This window comes from Lontra canadensis, unplaced genomic scaffold (genome assembly GCF_010015895.1).
Source record: "Lontra canadensis isolate GAN:19392208 unplaced genomic scaffold, GSC_riverotter_1.0 scaffold18, whole genome shotgun sequence".
Lineage (NCBI taxonomy): Eukaryota > Metazoa > Chordata > Mammalia > Carnivora > Mustelidae > Lontra > Lontra canadensis.
The window spans coordinates 7,672,892-7,693,784 of NW_022631012.1; the positions used below are offsets into that span (position 1 = coordinate 7,672,892).

A 20,893-nucleotide genomic window follows, 5' to 3' on the forward strand; every position below is an offset into this window, starting at 1 on the left:
AATATTTCCGAAAAAATATTTCAAGGAAGGAAGGAAAAGAAAAGAAAAGGGAAAAAAAACAAAAAAAAAACCCAAAAAAAAAAACCAGGCATGTGGACTTAAAATGTCCTTGCACAGTTTTCCTATTAAAGAGAAGCAGAATGAAAAAAAAAAAAACCAAAAATCAAAAAAAAACAAACCTTTGTTTTCCTACCTAAGATGTGTCTGCCTACTTTTTCCTCCTGCTTTTACTTCCATGATCTCCTCTTTGTGCTCCTTCTTCATAGAGACTAGAATTTTACAAATATTAGAATTTGAAGAGCATGAGACACCTCATTACAATCTCTCTTCTGCCTCCTCAGTTTACAGGTAACCTTCCTGAGCCTTAGAGATCATTATTTCAGTCTGAGCCAATATTAGACCTTCAAGAATTGTGAGCCCCTTTTCAATAGTTTAAATATATTCTCATGTTAACACAGTGTGTGCTTCAGCATGGTTCAAGGCAATGCCTCTCAAAGGGTGGGATGCACTTCTTAAGTTTCAAGAGCGCAGTGTTAAATAACAACAAATTACCATGGGAAGCGGTATTTTTCCCTTTTTAGATTTTTTTTTTCAATCCTTTTGACTAACTCAAGGAGAAAGACTCAGCTTTGTGATAGTATGTCTTTAACACCAAAGGCTTGATAATCTTTCTTTCTTCTCTTCCTCCTTCTCCATCTTCTCTTTTTGCTTTTTTGCTTTCTCACTTTCTCTCTCCCCTCCCCCTCCTCTTCCTTCTCTTCTTCTTCCTCTTCCTTCTTTTTCTTCTTCTTCCTCTTTCCCTTCTTCATCTTCCTCTTCTCATAAAGAGAAAACAGATCTCAGAACCAGAGCTTCTGGCAGATAAACATCCAGCTATAAGTTAATAATACCATTTTGGTTTGTTGTTTTTAATTTTATGGTTATCTTTTATGAATAAGCATTTATAGGAAAAGTATTTTAAGATATATGCAACCTTAATACATAACGTCTGAGGCAATTAAAAAAGAAAATGATAGGGAAATGATTGTACAGATGGAATATTGATTTGGTAAAAATGCATAGAGGTGGAATGAAAATTAAGTTTGAGAAATACTGGTGTGGTAGAAAATTCAAGAGATTTGGAGTCAGAAAATCTGGAATTTTGTCCTGACTTTGGAAGTATAGACTAGGCAAATTGCTAACCTGCATTTTCCCATCTGCAATATGGGGATTATAATAATAGGATTGTCATAATCAAATGATATATGGATGTGAAAGTGACTTGTAAACTGTCACATGCTATACAATGTTATTGTTTTCTATTCTGTGGTAGGAAAGGCTTTTGTTTTAACCTTTAAACTAGCACTTCTTGTTGGCTTTCTTCCTCCCTGTGATTTCTGTTCAGTTTTCTGAGGAGTAGCTTTTTATTTGTTCAAATAAGGCTATAACTTGTGACATACAGCACTTGGAAAAACTTTTCCTACTGGTTGTCTAAAAGTGGGGACATTTCTGTGTGTGTGTGTGTACGCACACACACACACATGCACACGTGCACTAGTTTTTACATAAACTTTGAAAAAGTAAATTTAGTTTATAATCTATGGCATGCCAAAACTTCTGGATAAATATAACAAATTTGCTTCATTTTTAGGTGCATTTTTAAAAATTAGAGTATTTTACTGTGCATGAAACAGGTGTGTGTGTGTGTGTGTGTGTGTGTGTGTGTGTGTGTTAGTACCCAAGAATAAAGATTGGTTTGGGGTTTGTGTAGAAGTGAGAATTCTGGGGACAGTTTGCTTCTGAAAGTGGAAGTCTATGTGTCTAAAATGACTCATTAACAATGTACTGTCACATGTTGTTAGATGATAAGAAGATGGGGACTTACCTGAGTAGGAAGTCCAAGACTTACCATGACTTCTTAGCTTGACTTCCAAGGAAACCCAGCTTATGTCATATAGGTATTGGAGTGACAGATCACCACACATGCTGTCTGGAACATGAACTCTTATCCCAGCCTAGGGCAACCCTAGTAGGAGGTAACTTTAGATAAGATGGGAGGTTGATCTCTCTGATGAGGACCACACTGACTCCACTAAGGATGCTGAGATCTCCGTGCCACTTAAGATAGGCGCCATACTGATGAGGATTTAGGAGACCAGAATGTCAGGTCAAAGGTCTGCTCAATACCGCCTCACCTGGAGCACTGGTGGAAATGTGGGCACACTTAGATCTCTGCTTGTGAGGGGCCACCAGAGTTTAGTCCATCTCTTCTGGGGTGGAGTGGCTCTGTTGTTTTTATCCCCATGAGAAGTAGAAGTTTGCACCTGGGATGGCCCTGGGGAGTAGCCTATATGGTAGCTTGGCATAGGCCTCTCTTGCTCTGTCTGTTGAGTCAGATCACAGACACAGCTCTCCCCTGACAGTAGGTAGAGTGGGATGAGGTCCCTGAAGCTCATAGCTTCTAGGTCGCTCTAGCTCCAGACTTTCAAGGAAAAGTGAAGATGAAGAGGGTCAACCCACTTCTCTAGGGAACTTGTCAGGACATCCCTTTGGCTCAACCTGCCACGTGAGAAATTTGATTCTGGGGTCAGGAATGTGACAAAAACACTTGAGTATGCAGCTGGGTTTTTCCCGTCAGTGTGATTTGCAGGTAAGTGTGGCCATAAAATGCTTGAGATCATGAATTGGACGACTCCCCATCTGGAGAGCCATACCTTTCTCTGCAAAATTAAATATTTATGTACTCTTAAGGTTTAGTTTTGATTTTTTTAAAGAGGATAGAAACACAGTCAACTATTAAAAAAAAAAAGCATAAAATGCTTTAGATCTAGTGGTAACATTTCCAAGTTCATAACAAATAGCTTTATTGGAAAACGTTGTTTTGTTCTTTAAAGAAAATCAAACCAGTCCTAAAACATTTCAAGAGCCGGCTGATCTGCAGCTCTGGCCAGAGGACACTGTGCAGGGAGCAGAGGCTAGGGGCTGACATTGGTCTTCAGCACATTATGTTATCAGAGAGCTTGGTCATTGTCGTTTCCTCCTCCTCCTCCTCGCCTGCTTTAGGGTTCCTCTGCTGTGACTTTCTCCATGAAGCACTGACTTATTTTCCCTTTTAAAAAAACTTTTTATTTTGAAATGATTATAGACTCAACAGTGAGTTGCAAAAATAATTCAGACTCCCATTCACCTTCTACCCAGCTTCTCCCAATGGTGACATGTGATTATATAGTTGTCCAATGATGGCTTGGTTTCTTCTGAGGCACTTGGCTCTAAGGAAATGGGGTGGGTGTGGGAGGAGGAATCACCTAGAAAAGGTTGGGCGGTGGAGGGAGCTATGAGTGGGGGTAGAGTGGCAAGCTAGAAGGAATCCAGGACCCCCCACCCCAGCCTCTTTGCAACTGGAGTCTCTTGGCTGTTAAAATGAAAAGCCAATTATCTTCTGCAAAGGAGGAAAAAAGAGAATAAAAATGTCTATTATACATGCTGATATGCTTAGCATTTCAAATAAAAGAATATACATAAGTACTTGTGACAGTTTGGGGGAGAAGGAGGGAGAGGGTGCTGGGGGGTGAGGAAAGGGACTTTAAAAAAAAAAAGATTTTATTTATTTATTTGACAGAGAGAGACATAGTGAGAGGGGAACACAAGCAGGGGGAGTGGGAGAGGGAGAGGCAGGGTTCCTGCAGAGCAGGGAGCCTGATGCGGTATTGATCCCAGGACTCTGGGATCATGACTTGAGCCAAAGGCAGATGCTTAATGACTGAGCCACCCAGGTACCCCCATTTTTACTTTTTATATCCTTTCTGTTCCATTGAAATGTCTTTGCTTTTGCATATGTTCATTACTTTCTTTCTTTCTTTTTTTTTTTTTTAAGAGCAGTCCAGGTGATGGAATAATGGGCCACTTAGGTTTTTCTTGTTATATGTTTTTTTTTTTTTAAGTCTTATATGTTACTTTAAAGACTACCAAGCTTCTTGGAAAGATCGATAATTTGGAATGTTAAAAATTATCTATAATTATAGCACAATTGCTGTTCTTTCGTGCAACCAGTAAATGAAGTCTGCTTCTCCCCTCCCTAACCTATTTGAGAAAATAGATACAAGAACTATAGAGAGAGAGAGGTTAAATATCAGGTTTATCATTGATAAAATTGGATTGAGACCCAGTTGGGAAGGGCCATTTCGTTCCGGCTTCCCAGTATTTACCCTGTCCCCACATCCTGCTAGCTTAGGGGCGAACCCATCCAGGAAAGTGTGTGGTCCACCAAACAGCGGTTCATCAGGATTCCCCAGGCCTACCTGTTCCCAAAGTGCTTCCCACATGGCATCTGATAGAATCAAGCCCTCCAGGAAGGGGTCAGGTTGAACAGAGATGAGTGAGCACTGCACTGTTTTTCCTTTCTTTCTCTTTCTCCTTCTTCTTCTTTTTCTCCTCCTCCTTCTTCTCATCTCTTCTTTCCTTTTCCTTTTCCTTCCCCCTACTTTCCCCTTTCCTTACCTTACCTTTCCTTTCAATCACCAATTACTTTCTTTCCTGAGCAGGAGTGAATAAAGGAAGTAAAAGGAAATTTAGAAGCTTTGCTTCCAGGATATTCTGGAAAGTAGTTATTTCTGGGGGAGGAGAGCCCTCAGGGAAACAAAGTACAAGGGAAAGTCTTCCCCTACCCAAAATGAAGTCTGACAAAGAGGGAGCAGCATGCCTCTAGAGGAGGGGAGGAAGGAGCCCCACAAAGCAAGGGGAAGGGCTCAGGGTGCAGGAAAGAAGACAGGAGGTCTCAGAGATGGTTTTACATTGTTTTATCTGACTCAGGGGAAAGGATCAAGGGTCCCCTATCCTTGGCCCTTGTACTTAAGAAACCCCTGCCAGAGAGAGACTGGGAGTAGTGAGGGAAGGGGAGTGACCCAAAGTATATTTGGTTCTAGTGGGTTTTGAATTCTACCAACCTCACCTGTAAGTGAAAATGGGAAGAAATTGAGGACTATAGAGCAGAAGTCTTAATGGAAGAGTGGTATAGGTGGAGAGAATAGAACAGAAGAATCCCATGTCTCTAAAACGCTCTGGCTATGGGGACTACTTTGTCCTTGACCTGTCCATCTGTCCACCTGCCTTTTCTTGGCTATTTCACATCAGAACAGAACTCAGCCCTAGTCCCTGAAGTCAGCTGGCCCTGCTGATCAGAGTATGTGATCCATTAACAAGGGATGAACATCTTAGGATAATCATACTGGGACATAGTAAACCTTTGAGATTATTGGGAAGGAAGTAGAGAGTGCTTAATTTTGTAGATGCGCTTCATTTTTCTTCTGTGATTTTTTTTGGGGGAGGGTTCTCTTTCATTAGGAGTTTCTCAGTGGTGTCTTATTTATGAATAGTTGTTAGTTGCTCCTCTTATGACAGGGAGTGAAGTCAAGAACAACCCATGACGCTATCTTGATGGCATCACTCTCCTGGTTCTCTTTAATTCATACATTCAATTCCTCCCTCTCTTTCTCCTTCCCTTCCTTTTTTCTGAGGGCTCTCTATGTGCTAAGCACTGAGCTAGGTGCTGAGGATACAGTAGTGACCCAGGTAGACATTGTCCCCGCTCTTGTGGAGTTTAGAGTCTAGCAGTGGGCCCGGAAGATAAATACACCCAGAAGTATATATCATGAGGGGATATAAGGAAAAGAACAGGATGCCAAGAGAGAATATTTCTTTAGTGACTTTCTCAGTCGCATCAGAAATAGTCAAGGAATTTTCCTGTTCATCTCACAGCTCTTTTATATACTTCCCCCAAATATTCTCAAAATGTTTTCCTGGAAGTTTACAGTTACCACTCAAAAGGAATCTAAAATGGAACAGATATTTGGGGTTGACAAAACTTAGAACCTTTAGATACTTTTATTTCATTTACTACAAGTCTCTTGGGTTTATAACTTCCCTGCTATGTTTGTGGCTGGAGTTTTAGTCTTGCAAAGTAAAGAATTCCTTACATTCCATATTCTAGAGATATTGTTGGCATTGAGTAAGTGTATTACTGGTTAAAGGTTTTGTTTGTAACCTTCTTTTTTAATACATTTATGTTATTCCTTACACAGACAAGAAAATGAGGGAAGTAAAGCAAAGGAAGAGTTAAGAGTCTTTCCATGTTACATAGCAAATAGCAGCAGGCAAGAGATTTGACTATGCATGTCAGTGGAAGCCTTTATGATATCTTCTTGCACATCCTTTGTAACAAAATCTGTATACATAAATTCAAGAGGAGGCTTATGGCCAGCAGTTGGTGCCAGTTTTTTTTTTTTTTAATATAGATATTATGAGCATTTCTTTCCTCAGGTTCTTCCCCAGGAGTGATTGGCAAGTTGTCATTGTCCCTGTTGAGTGATGTGAATAGTATCAATAAATGTATCAAGCTGTATTTGTCTGATTTTGGCTTGGTATGTGGTTAAAGGGAAAAAACTTTCTGACAAGTGTGATACTTCTTTAGCAGCCAGTGGATTGAATTGATGTAGGTATGATTTGCAACAGAGGATGCTTAACCTACTATCTAGATGGAGAAGCTGAAGGCAATAATGACTTTACAAAGATAAGACATTTGCTTGATCTGTATGATTGGAGGAAGGACTTTGGAATGAAGCTATATCTGCAAATTTAGTTTACCTTTAATGTCTGCCAATTTTGCAGCCTGGCAATGCTAGTTACTATCACTGTTGAGGGATGGTGGCAGGATAAAGGAGAGACTAATGTGTATGTCGTATTAAGGGAAAGATGAAATGAACCCCTCCCTGGTCATTGGGTGTGCACAGGGTTTGTTGGTGACACTGACTCAGTGGTGGAAGCAGTGGAATTGGGGCATTTGACCTGTGAGTGGGCAGTGGTCTCTCAGCTGAGTGGGAGTCCTCAGCAAATTAGAGGTGACACAAGTATAGAGCTGGTGGTTTCATTTCCATTCAGGTATAACAATAGCTCTGTATTTTCTTTTGGTGGAAACACTTAACATGTTTATTTTGGTACTTGTAGGTAACCCAGGAAAACTGAGTGAAAAATTAGCAACAATGGGATGCTTTAAAATTTTGCGACTGCAGATGAAAGACTATCACATCTGAACGATGTATTTACAATTTTGTCTTTGGTTAGTCCCCTGGCATTACCTTGTAGAGGTCGGTACCATACAGAAACTCTTTGCCATGCAGACCTTGCTTTGTCCAGCTGTACTTTCTTTCACTCTAACTCCTCGACCAAGGGCAACATTGTTATGGGAGGCTGTCAACACCAGATTCATCTGTTGAGCTAACATGGCAGCTGCCTCCCCAGAGTTAAGACTTTAATGAAGCATCCTTTTCCTTGAAGCCAGCCCTTTTTTCCCTGTCTTCTCTCTCTACCCAGGCAGAGAATGAAGCCTTCCTTCTCTTATGATATTGCAAAGTTAATAATGCTGCTCTATTGATTTTGTGAGCCTCTCAGTCACTGGGGGATGTGTGGGGGATGGGCCCAGCACTCACAGAGCGCTTCCTCCAACTCTTTATCCAGCCCTGGAGCTTTTGTTTTGAATCTGGAAGCTTCCAACCAGGGCTGGATTTCCAAAGGTCAAATGTGCCTGCACATTTTGTACTTAATGAGTTAGCTCTGCCCTGAAGCCCTCACGGAGCTCGCCAGTGTTCAACCTGAGAGGTAGGAGAAGTAGCTTCAGAACCAGATCCAGTTGCTGACACTCCACCCTTGAGAAGTGCCTCAAGGAGCCACAGAGGGTTACTGGCCAGGAGAATGTGGTCATAAATGCATGTCTACAGGAATGGGTGAGGTTTCCTCTTTGCTTAGAAAGCCAGAAAAACATCAACAGAGAGAGACTACAAAGGAGAAAAACATATCCAGGCACTGAACCTTTGGTCCCCTCACCACCAAAACATTTGATGGTTTTTAATGAGGGAATTTTATGTCTTTAAAAAAAAAAGGTGGGGGGAGATATGTTTTTAAATTATCCCCTTTCTTCCTTTGTTCTTTCTTCCTCATTTTTCACATTTTCTTGTCCTCTTCTGTTGGTTTAAACCTGGTGTGCACAGATCAAGTGATCTCCGAGGAACTGATGTTTCTTTTATTTGATGATGAGAATTTCTTAACTTGTTGTGGATCTTTTTGCCTTGGCTACCAGGATACTCAGGGCTGAATTAAATCTGTGCTTGATTCAGTAGTTTTTTTTAAAAGCTAAGATTTGTGGGGGGGGGTAATATTTATTTCTGTCTTCTTTTGTTCTCATTTTAAGGAGTGTTATATGTGTGCTTTAAATTAGGAGTATAAATCTGAAAAGGAAAGTGCCTTAGATGATCGTTTAAATCATTTAAGTTCAGGAATATTACTTGGCAACATTAATATGACCACTGGGCTTCACTGCTGTCTTTTGAGCTCTTAATCTTTCCCTGAACTACCGAGCAGCTAGAGAAACAGCCACTGCTATTTGTAAGTATAAAGGCTGAAGCCGGAGCCAACAGGGGTGACAAGAGAGAGGGAAGGCCCTGAGGCCAGAGCATTATCAGCCAGAAATATTTGGCATTTTCTAGGCCCTGGAGATGCATTTCTTGCTGCCCTATCACATGTACCCCATGCATCAGAACCCCTAGACTGCTCATCCTTTTCCAAATACACAGGGGTGCTTTCCTGTGTCTGCACTATTGCTCATGTCATGTGTGCTTTCTAGAATGCCATTGCTTCCTTTCTCCACTTGACAAAAGCTCACTCATTTTGCAAGGTCTAGCTCAAGTGTGATTTCTTCGTATGGCCTTCACTGACCTCTCCAGGAGAGTGAATTGTTCCTTCCTTATATTGCCATAACACTTTGTTTACTCTATTTATTAGACACTCATATACCTTGTTATCTTTAATTGTTTGCATTTCTATCCCTCTTTCCCTACTATACCATGGGCCCTTTGCCAGCAGATATTGAATTCTAGGATTCCCTGAAGTCTCTAGCAAAGCATCTGGTGTAAAGTGGCAAGGTTAGTAAATAACTGTTAAATTTATTTAAAAGAAATAGAAGATATACTACCTCCCCCCTGAAAGGCCAGCAAAGTTCTAGTGGGTATAACCTGCTTATCCTAGAAGAGTTCTTTCTCCTCGGTCATTATCCTGTTGGACAATCTACCAGTCTGATCAAGTCACTCCAGAGAAGAGCACGCAGTGAGAGGTAATAATGGCTCTCAATTAAGATTTTAAAACAATCATTTAAGAAGTATTTATTAAGCAGCTGATTATGCCAAACGCTGTGTGTTAACCCAAGGGAAGTTTAAAACTTGGTGCCAGACCTCCAGGCTCTTAGAGATTTGTCATAGTTCTTACTGTCTCCTGCATGACATTTCATGGTGCCGCCTCTGCAGATTTCCATTCTTGTGACAGGATTCTTGTTAAGAGCAGAGATTTAGGCTGAGTGGTGCCAGGCAAGAGTGGCTGAGTAGAAGACTGCTGAAAGCTGGGTTTCTCCTTAAATAAGGGATTGGATGGAAAACTGTGGGGAATGTTCACCATAGTTCCCACCTGTCCCTACAGTCATATTCCTTGACTATTTTACTAAGGGGTGCAATCCTCTGGGTCCCTGTAGGTATTTGAGTTTGTGAATCTTGACCTAGATTTAACAGAAAGGGCATTGTTAACTTCTGGAGGAAAGCATCTGTAGAACCAGCACTTGTCTACCTCAGCACCTCAAGGACAACCATGTGGACTTGTATCATGAGACCTTATCTAAGAGACGGGGCAGAAACTGCAGTCCAGAGTCTGAAATTGAGATAGTTGAGACATGGCACCCCTAGACAGAGGGATCAGAGTAGTATATCCCATCTTCCTCATGCCTTGTTTCCCTTAGCCAAGCAAGATTTGATCATGAGAAGCCAAAGACTAAAGAGGAGCTGACTTGAGGAAGGCCAAAGGTAATTACAGAGGATGAGCTGGTTAAAGTCTTCCCAACTTTGATCTATACTCTCTCCGTGACAGTGCACTGCCTTTGACCTTCTGTATTTATTAAAAAAAATCCCAAAGTTGAAGGAATCAATCAGATTGATTAGGTATGGGATCCCAATATAATACTAAATTAACCTGATATTTTTAACAAAGATGGTTTTCTACCAGCACACATTTCTGAATCACAGTAATGTTCTTCACCCACTGACCATCTTCTTTTCTAGTTTGTTACTACCAGATGATTGTAAACAAAACCACTTTAAAATTAATGTTCAGGTTTCATGTGGGGAACAGGGCCAAATGTCAGTTTTGCCCTTGAGCTGATATGTCCGAAGTTTGATGGATTCCCTTGGTTAGAGATGTGTAACCTGATAAGAGCTATTGGCATCCAGGATTTTTACATAGGAATGAGATGCTTGCTGTTCATCTATTTTCCACTGCTGCTATTTTTTCCCCTCTTCTTCTTGCTGCTTCTATTCCTTTCATGTCCTTTTTAAAGCTGTGTTTTCTGTTTGACTCTTGAACAAAAGAGAAGAGTGATTGATAATGATGGTGTTAAAAATGGTCCAAGAACCACTATACCGAAGGACACTGGGTGGGACAAATATTGAATCTGGTTTACTTAAATTTGTATTTTTATATTTATTACAATTAGGATGTTTTTTATTAAATGTTGGATAGCAGGCTTGAATTCCCCTTTTAAAAATGTATGACTTCTAGTTTTTATTTATTTGACATTATTGAATAAATAAAATTAGGTCCTCAGTAAACAATTATGATAAGTTCTTTCAATTCTATCTCAAAAAAAAATGATACTAGTTTCATTTCTTTCTTTCTCAACAATGACACTTGATATGGATGGGTTGGAATGATTGAAATCCTATTTACTTGTAACAATCCAAGCAAGATATAGAGCCATCAGAGAAACCTCGGGAATCTCTTAATAAAGGGTGGTGTCAAAACCAAGGCTCTTCTTCCACTCTTACTGGGAGAAATTACACAGAGATATGTAGTTGAGAAGCTCATGATAAAGTGTTGTGTATCCAGTTTGGGGAGATCTGAACCTTGGTCAAGGATCCTATTCCTTCAGGGTTACTGAGGGATGATGGTTCATTGAATTTCTAGAATGTTTTGAGGTCCTGGTAGAGGGTTTAGAGTTGGACCAGAAAAAGCCAGAAAGTCACCAAGAAACTTCTGGTTCTGTTTCCGGCCTTATTGATAGTATGGCCACAGAACTATTGAAAACCCAGTTTTCTTTACTAGGTTAGGCTCCCTGTAAATAGGATGGGGATTTTAGTCTGTGCTGCCTGGGTGGTCTCACCCAGGGGACTCACTTGGGGACTCCAGCGTTACATGATCAATGTTGATAAGCATTTTCAGAAGTTATATAGGAATTCTCTGTAAAAAAGTAGATGTCATTTCATGTGGATTGGATTGGAAAAGTCCCTGTTTCATCTGGCTGCTGGCTTCTTTACTAGGTTAGGCTCCCCATAAATAGGATGGGGATTTTAGTCTGTGCTCCCTGGGTGGTCTCACCCAGGGGACTCACTTGGGGACTCCAAGGTTACATGATCAATGTTGATAAGCATTTTCAGAAGTTATATAGGAATTCTCTGTTAAAAAAATAGATGTCATTTCATGTGGATTGGATTAGAAAAGTCCCTGTTTCATCTGGCTGCTGCAGTTATGACTCTGTTCCTGATTCTGTCAGCCTGTTTTCTAGAGAAAATGGAAGGTTTCTACAGATCTCTGATTCAGTGGATTGTGGGTTGAGAGCTCAGATTGTGCTTTTAAGAACTGCATAGATAAAGCACCCCTACCTTATCGAAAGTGATCCTTTCATTCTCATAGTTGTTTGTACATCCTGATAGTGTGGATGTCATTTTTATTTTCTTTTTCCAAAAAGCACATTCAAGAACTCAAGTTATTGAAGATCCAGCCAAATATGACCAAATTTCAGGTAGAGAAGCAACATCAAAGTATCTTCTTAATTAAGGCAGTGTCTCTGCTGGGGCCCACATTCCAGGATTCTCAGTAGAGAAAACATGTTTTCTTTATAGGGGAGTTTTATTAGCAGCAATGTTCCGGTATGTGGTTCAGGTTAATTAATGATGTAGTCACACTGGTGTCTTGCCATGAATTTTATTCCAGCAAGTAGGGTACTAGGAAATTGTATTGGCATAGCCTGTCATGCCAAAAAGGAATCCTTAATTTGGACCATCTCAGTGTTTAGAATACATCTTGGTGAGTTCTGTCAACAAGGTAGTTTAAGAATTCTTAATGTGGGTACTACTTTGACTGAGAATTCATTTACCATCAAGTCCATTGGTTTCAGTGAATATATCCTGTTCTAAAATATTTTGTTGGTTGAGATGATTGAGATCTCAAAGACACAGAACAGACCACCCACAAGCTCTGGGTAGAGTTGACTCTCATTGTGTAAGGAGATTTGTACCAAGAACCACCTTTTCCCCCATGAGAGTTTTTGTTAATTTTGAATCACGGTGGTGTTTTAAAACTTAATTTATGTTGTGCATATGTAGGAACCTTCCTTAGAGGTTGAAACAACAAAGCAACTGGATTGGAAATTAGATTTCCCCCCTTATGCTGCTAATGTAGTTCTTGTTCCTTTGGGATTTCCCCTTTGCATGGGCTGATGATTTCTTTGAAATTGTATGGAAATTGGTTCAGACAGGAACAATGGGGAGAGGGGATGGCAGTGATGATTCAAATTAGTGTCTCTTCTTCAGTGAGGATATGATGTGCCTGAAAGTGCGTGTCACCCGATATCAGCTGAGCCACCTGAGGTTAAGCAAGGGGCCCGAGCTACTGGAATCCAAATGTCAGGGCCCCAGCACTTGATTCTTCCCTGTCAAGTTGGGTTGAATTGTTAATTTGAAACCTGCAACATTGTTATGTGGCTCCAAAATGGGCCAAGCACAGTTATACTTTTCTTTCCATGATGGAAAACATTCTCTTCATTTCCCCCCATCTTTTTCCAGCCAGCATGTGAAAGATTCCTATTGCCTAACATAATGAACAAGAAAAGGAACAGCTTTGTGGCTCTGGGAACAATGATAGGTTTAGAGAAAGGCATTCGGAAATACATGAAAAAGAATCTACATTTCATTGTCAGTGACACACGTGTGCATGCACACACACAAACCCTGTACAGCTATATTCAACATTCTCACCCTTAGTTCTTGCCTAGTTCAAACGCCATACCCTCTTAATTGGATTTTGGCTCACTTCCAGGTTCAGTGTTTGAGGGCTCCATATCTGTGAAATAATGATCCCGAAATAAATAGCACCTCTCAGTAGAGATATCTTTTTATGTAAAATTCTTAAAGGGAATGGAAAGGAATGAAATCCTTCTGTGTTTAGGAATTTGTGGGAAAGTCACCAGAATGTGCCCAAACGGGAATTTCTGGGGACCTCACCTATGTAAGTGGTGTGTGACACTATTTAAGATGACAGAAAACACAAGTTCTTGATGACTGCTAGATTTGAATGAACCTCTTCTTTTAAGGACTGCTGGTAATAAGGATGCCAATGTTGGGGACCAAACTGATGTGACTGCTAATGTGCTTTGGAGACCAGTGGCCAGAGTCTGCCTTTTTTAGGGAGGTCTTTTCAGGTGATAGAAATGGGAATACATGATAGTGGATTGAGCCTCGACATTTAATCTATTCCCTCAAGGCACCAGTTAATAAGCACCTGGTGCAGAGGCAAGGCAAGGGGTGGGTTTTGTTCATCCGAGCGAGAGTGACACTTGGAGCGTATGATGCAACGTGGACTGCTGGGAAGAAATGTCCTTTTGGCATCTGTTTGAAATGGGCAGATTTAAGGACCCAAGATTGATCTCTTTGTCTTGAGAAGAGGCTCCATTTTACTCTCTTTTGATGAATGCACATCAGGGAGTGACATCTCAGTGCTGAACGTTGAGCTGAGGAGGAGAAATAATGATGAAGCCTTCGTCCTAATAAAGTAGACATTGTAGGACAGATTTAGGGTAGACCAGCTAGTCTTCCTTGGAATTCCAAGATCAATTAATGGCTTGGCTGGTTCACTTGTTCATTCATTCGGCTAGTATGTTTTGGGTATCTTTTCCAGGTATTATACTAGATTCCTTGACACATGAGACTAACTCTCTACTCTCTTGGAACCTCCATCCCAGTAGAGAAAGGTAGAGAATAAACATGCAAATAAATAATTTGATTCTTTCCAGGGCTTCGTAAAAAGCAAATAAAACAAGGTAGTGTGCTGGAGAGCAAATAGGGTGTTTGGGCTACTTTAGGCTGATCAAAGAAGGATGCTGAATAGGTGGCAATTAAGCCCAAACATAATAGATTTAAAAGGAAGCAGGTATGCAATGACCTGTGGAACAGTGGCACTGTGGCTCTGAGAAAGGTATGAGCCTGGTCTGTTTGTGTGAGTGAGAGAAGGGTCAGAAATGAGGAGAACAAGGCCAGATTCTATAGGAGCTAATGGGCCAAGGCAAGGAGTATGTGTGATGGCAGGCTATGGAAGGGTTGTCAGCAAGTAGTTTGAGCTAGAAGTGGTCTATGAGAGTATGGTTCACTCATTTTGCAGAGAAGAAAGTGAACGCCCTGTTCAGGTTCAGTAGTTTAGTTAGTGGGGAGGGTAGAGACGGTGTGGGGAAAGTGGAGATCAAGCCTGATTCCTAGGTCAGGTTCTTTTCATCAATAAAGAATGAGAGTTGAAAATTGCATCTTATCTATTTGTCTCTATCGCTTCTCTTCCTGGTGGTTTCTGGAGGTCAGATGAGGAAAAAAGGACATAGCAGAAGAAAGGGAGATACTCTCTTAGGTGAGCAAATGGTTTTTACTTCCTACCCAGGTACATATTCCCAGGGTTGCCCTATAGCATTTTAAGAACTTAAATGTGCCTCTAAGTTGAGAATACTGGATGTATCCCAGACAGTAAACATTTAAAGATTTCTTTACTCAAATGAAAACACCAAGGAGACAAGTAAATATCACCTATCATTGGATCTTAAAATACTGATGTGTCCTACAAGAAATGTTGGTAATAAATGCATACACTTTGTTTCTGATGTCCTTTATTCTAAGAAGGAAGAATTTTTGGCTTTCATCATACTCTTGTACTCCTGCCTGCCCAGGATTGTGATCACTGTTGACTTTTGACCGGCTTGTTTAGGAGTTTTTCCATTGATTGATTGATTCATTCATTCATTCATTTGATAAATCCTTGAGACAGGCCATGATTCAGTACTATTCCAGGTGTCTGAGGAACCTCCATTCCAGTGGAGTTTATGTTTAGATGCTGGTGAGGCTGATATCCTTGGGGAACCAGAGAATTAGTTCCACTGTGTCCTGACCAAGGACCACCTTCTTCTAGAGTCTCCAACCTCCTTCCTTTCACCACCCGACTGGGCAGCAGAGCCTGTGTTCATTCCTTTGAGCCTGTTCTAAATGAGCCATTCTCACATTTGGTCTCTACCTTCCATTGTTATTTCATAGCAACATAGAACTCCGGACTAGTAAGTTCCTTAGAAATCCAGCCCATTTGCCTGAGAGAAGAGAAAACTGAACCCTCAGTGAGATATGTCACCCAGCCAGAGTCCCCTATTATATACAATGGGTTTATTTTACTTTGATAATTATTTGGTATATTTTTATCTTCCCTTTCTGTGTCGTTGTTACATTTGATTATATTTACTGTCTTCTTGGAAGTGCAGTGAAATAATACTAGCTAGGTAACAGCCACAGCAGACATAGTATGGGTTTTAGGTGCTGTTATAAGCACTTGACATGTATCAAATGATTGGACTCTCACACACTCTTATATGGCAGGTGAGGAAGCTGAGGCACAGAGGGGTCAAGTAACTTGCCCAACAGCATTGCAAGCTGGTAAATAGTGTCACCTAATTTTGGACCCAGGCAGTCTGGCTCCAAGGCCAATACTCCTAACCCCTTGTCTTCTATCCCTTCATGCACCACAGGGCGCTCTATTTCCTTACCTGGAATGAGCAGCACAATGGAACATACACAGTCGCCTTAAATATTTTGGGAAGTTGATTCTAAGTACCTCAAATTAAGTAAATGTACAACCATCCATGGCAGGAAAAGCAGTTTAGGGCTTGGTTTCATTGTATTTTGGGCTGCCATTTTACACAGTCTGAGGAGTAGAGCAAATACCCCTCCTAGTGAGTGCTCCCACGTCAGCTTTACCTTTCCACAGTGGGAGTTTCTGAAAACTCTCTTGGATTTGAAAATATCCTCTGTGATCACCAGCCACTGAATTGCAAATCCCCAAGGGATTTGAACCTGTTGGTTTTGGGAAATTCACACTTGGAGAGTGTGTGTGTATGTGTGTGTGTGTGAGAGAGAGAGAAAGAGTGAGAGAGAGTGTGTGAGGGAGTACATGCACAACACACATGTGTCTGTATATTGTACATGTTTGCAACTGTGCTTTGGGGTAAAAGAAGCAGTCATGTATGTATTTTTATGGGGGGTTAGGGGAAAAGTATATTTAATTAATCCAACTGAGAAGGATATAGCAATGTTCCAGAAGGGAGTCAATGAAATGAGTTTTGCTTTAAAAAAAAACTTCCCAGTAGCCTGAGTCAGCCTGTGCGAGTGATTTGGGAGAGGCAGGGGAGATGATGTAATGGGTTCGGCATGTTCCCATCTTGGCCACTCAGTGCAAAGGGGCCCCTGGAGTTTGGGGAGGGTGTGTGCATGTGTGTGCAAAGTTAACGGGAGCAGGCGGGGGTTGAGTAAAAGTGGGTTGTAAAACAGGATTAATAACCCCTTGTCAGACCTTTCCCTGTTACTGTGTTTTTCAGTAATTTTGGTTTGAATGAAGGCTCTCTAGCCAATTAATGTTTATTTGTTTCCTTTGGCAAGACCCGTTGGGGGAAGGGATGAGACTGGTGAGTTTAAATTTTTTGTTTTGTTTTTGCATTTTGGAAGAAGAGACAAGTAATGTGAGTTTGGGTTTTCAATGAAGGCTCTCGTACCCCCACCCCCACCCCACCCCCTTAAGAGGCAGGAGGCAAGACATGACCAGCTGGTGCCTTGAACTGACACAGGTGCAGAGGCTGTGGGGGGTGGGGAGCCAAGAATAATTACAGGTTTCTGAAGCATCAGGCCCTGCCTGACACAAGCGCTCATCGAGAAAACTGCTCTTTATGGAAAATTAATGGTGGAGCTGAATAACTGTCAGGGCCATTGTTGTTCTTGGGAAGCCATCACTTCTCAGAGGGGAGGCCTTCTCCCAAGGCCTTGGGCTTTCAGGAGTTGTGGGGATAGCCTGCCTCCCTTCCTGAGCAAGGACTGCTTGGCACTCTCATGTGTGATGATGGGTTTTCCTGTAGACGTGCCTCTTCTTTATTTGTTTCTTTCTCAGACCTCATTGGAAGCCCGCATCTAGGGCTTTGTTCCAGTGTAGGATGATTTTTTTCATTGACTCTTAAGTCGTGAATTTCATTTCCTCCGTGAAAGCATAATGACCAAAGCACGGGCATCTCTTGAAACTAATTTTCAAGCTATAATGTAACGAATGGGATTTTCTCCAGTGTGTGTCAAACCAAGTAGAGGGTTGGTATGATAGCAGACCCAAGCATCTCATGTGATCCCGCTGTACAGGAGCACTCCCAAGTTTGAATTTAGTTCTAGTCCAGCGGCCTGGTAATAGTGAGGGACCCTTCTGGAGGGCTGATGAAGAGTAGGCGCAGCAGTTGTGGGTAGAGGCTAACATGACAGACTTGGAATCGGTATGCTGTAACAGGTAGCATCTGGGGAAACAAGCCTGAACCGAGGTAAGAAGCCATCTCAGGGCATGGGCCATCCTGTTCCCGATGGACACTTAATTTTGACGATCACAGGCTTTCTGAAGGAGGAAGTGCTTTTTCAAGTTTTGGAAGTGTGGGGGACCCCAGTGCCTTCCTTCAAGGAGCTTGAGACCTGGGACCCAGCTCTGCAGAGGTTCCGTGATTGTAGAATGCACCTTAACATTTAATTTAGATTGGGGTTGGTTTGGGGATTTCTTTTATGCGTGGTAAGTAAGGAACCCTTGGAAGATGAAAGGGGTATTTGAGGCTGCTTATTTCAAAGACAGCACCCACTCCCAGGCCTTTCATCTTCTCTCCTTCCTCCCCTTGCCTCCCCAAAGAAAAATATACAAACAAATATTTTCTTTGAATGTTAAAAATAGTTCAGAGAGGAGAGATGCTGAAGAGGTTTTGGGAGAAATTTCCCAACTTTCATGTTTGTTTAGAATTCAATTAATTTTCACAGCATTGTCTCTCAGAATTTACAAAGGACTAGAGGGAAATATTTAATTTGGTTTCATCTCCAGCAACCAGTTGATGTGAAAAACAGAGGGAAGGAATACGATCTGACGTGGGTTGCAGTCCTGGGGTTATTTTTGTGGAGTTGGGCAGTGCTGACAGTGATGCGTAATGCTGTTGCACCTCTGGGGTGTGCTATTGATGTGGGCTTGGGGTAATTTTTTTTTTTTTTTTTTTAGCCTAATAGCTGAAACATGCAAGAAGAGATTCTCACTTATCCTATATAATCACTTACCTGTATTTTCTAGACAAAATCATTCTGTCCTAACCTTCCACTCTAATATTTCTTGGCAATGAAAGTCAAGAAAAAGTAAATATTTGTTTAAAAGGACTCATTTTTTGACACTTACACAGTTTATTCTTGTCACTGGCTCTACAGAGACTCTGCCATGAGTTAGTATTATATTCTCCTCCTCAAACTCACTTTGAAATGTTGAAACTCAGGAAGATGGGCAATAAAGTTCAGCTACTTGGTGTCTGCAGTTCTCCCATGGGCTTAACTGAACTTATTAATCATAACTTTGGTGCTTCTTAGCTCTTCTCTCACTCCTGAGAAAAATGGCACCAGAACTCTCTGACCATGCTGTCTGCTTCCTTTCCCATCTTTCAACTCTGACCTAATTTTAAAAGACTAGAAATGTATCAGAGCCATTGCATCATATTGTCTTTAAAGGGGGAAAATATAATCACAGAATTCCCATGAATACCAGTCTTTGCAATCCTACAGAGTTGGTTTCAGGAGTCAGAGGCATAAGATTTTGTTAAAAAGTGTGCAGTATACAGATATCTAATAAGGAGTTGGAAAAAAATTGGCGTATTTTAGAAGATCACTTAAAAGGAAGCTCAGATTTCCCTGCTATCCAGTAGCTTGTTTTGTGTCACTTTGTATTTCCATTCTGGGATGTGTGTGAAGATTTCAAAGTACAAAAAAGTAATTAAGCTTTGGGCCAATCCCAGGAGAAAAGTAAGGGATTCATCTCCCTGTTTCTGTACTTCATGCTCTCTCGGGATGGTGGCACCATGGTTAATAGCACGTGACAAAACCACACATAATAAATGTCAGGAAGGGGCTCCCATGGGCAGCCAAGTGCAGTCACCTGCTTGTGCAATTACCTGGGTGAGCATTCTTTCTGGGAACTAGAGTTCACCCCTTCCTTGCTAGAAGCACCATCATCACCATCATTGCTGTCATCTTTGTCATGATCATCATCATTATTAGGTCCAGGTCTGATCTCAAAAGGACATGACTTTGCAAGTTTCTATTGTGTTAAACTATATTTCCTCTTATTTTTGTATTTATATTCTTTCCCCAATTTGCTTTTTATCTTTGCCATTTTAAGTCTTGGATATTTTAGGTAAATAATATAGGTAGAATGATAGGAATTAAAAGTAGCTGGCCAAAGGGACCACAGGTGACTAATTGAGTATAAACATAGGAAGTAGTAGGTGGCTTTTTATTTCATTGACTCTATATTATTCCAGAAAAAAAATCATTCACAAAATGCAATTTCTTTTTTCTTTATTGATTCATCAACTTGAGTATTCATGGATCCAAAGATGCCAAGTAATTAATCATCATGACACAGTAATGAGTGATGGCAAAAATATTGGACAAATGACTTTATCTTACGTTCAGATTAAAAGACAGAAATGAAAACAAGAACTTTTTATGTTCTAAACACTTGGTTTGTAAAGGGATGACATTGAGGAGATTGGACTAGAGTGTACCCATGTGGACATGGATGTAGATATGGTGGTGGGTTGTGCATGTGTGGACCAGAGCCTATGGTTGGTGAAGTTTCGTGGGTAGTCAGCAGCCTCCTCAGCTGGGTGAGGAAAACCATAGAAATGGAAGAAGGTTTTCAGAATTCATGCCTGGGATCACTGAGTCATGATGCAGAGGGTCAAGGGGCATGAAAAGGTGGACACAAAACTGACCGTTCGACAGGTACATGCCAAGAGAAGGGGGCATTGCTTCAATGCCCAGGCCAGTTGGGAACAAAACCAGAACTTGAATTTTCTTTTATTTGGCTGGAGTTCAACCTGAAGATTTTCTTTGTGAAAACTTGACTACATTATCTACTCCCCCTAAATTCTAGTAAAATAATCTTGTGAATTTTGTGAGGTGGTTATGGATGGGGGTTGTTGCTCATTCTTTTGGAAAGTTCTAACTCTTACAACTTTACACCACTTTAAACACTGAAGTGTCTTTGCCATCTGAGATAGCAGAGGTAGAAGTTTTGTTCTAAAAGATTATTTTTATTGTTTGAGTACCCAGTTGTGTAAGGAATATGATCATTGTTTTTAAGAAAATTGTAATTTTTAAAAATTTGTTAAATTTTTTTTCTTCTTATTGAGAAATAAGTGGTATATATCACTGTGTAAGTTTAGGGCATACACCATGATGGTTTGACTTACATATATTGTGAAATGATTACCACAATAGGTTCACCCAACATCCATCTTCTCATATAGATAAAACAAAGAGAAAGGAAAAAAAAATCAAGGAAAAATTGTCCTTATGATGAGAATCTTTAAGATGTACTCTCTTAACTTTTCTTATTATCACACAGCAGTATTAGCTGTAGTCATCATGTTGTACATTTTATTTCTAGTTCTTATGTATCTTAAAACCTTTTGACCACCTTTTCC

General features: G+C 40.8%; 1 protein-coding gene across 3 annotated transcripts in view; it reads left to right on the plus strand.

Moving 5' to 3' along the window:
* Positions 1–20,893, plus strand: part of KLF7 (Kruppel like factor 7) — an 86,818-nt gene that overhangs the window by 14,465 nt on the left and 51,460 nt on the right. The window lies entirely within an intron of this gene.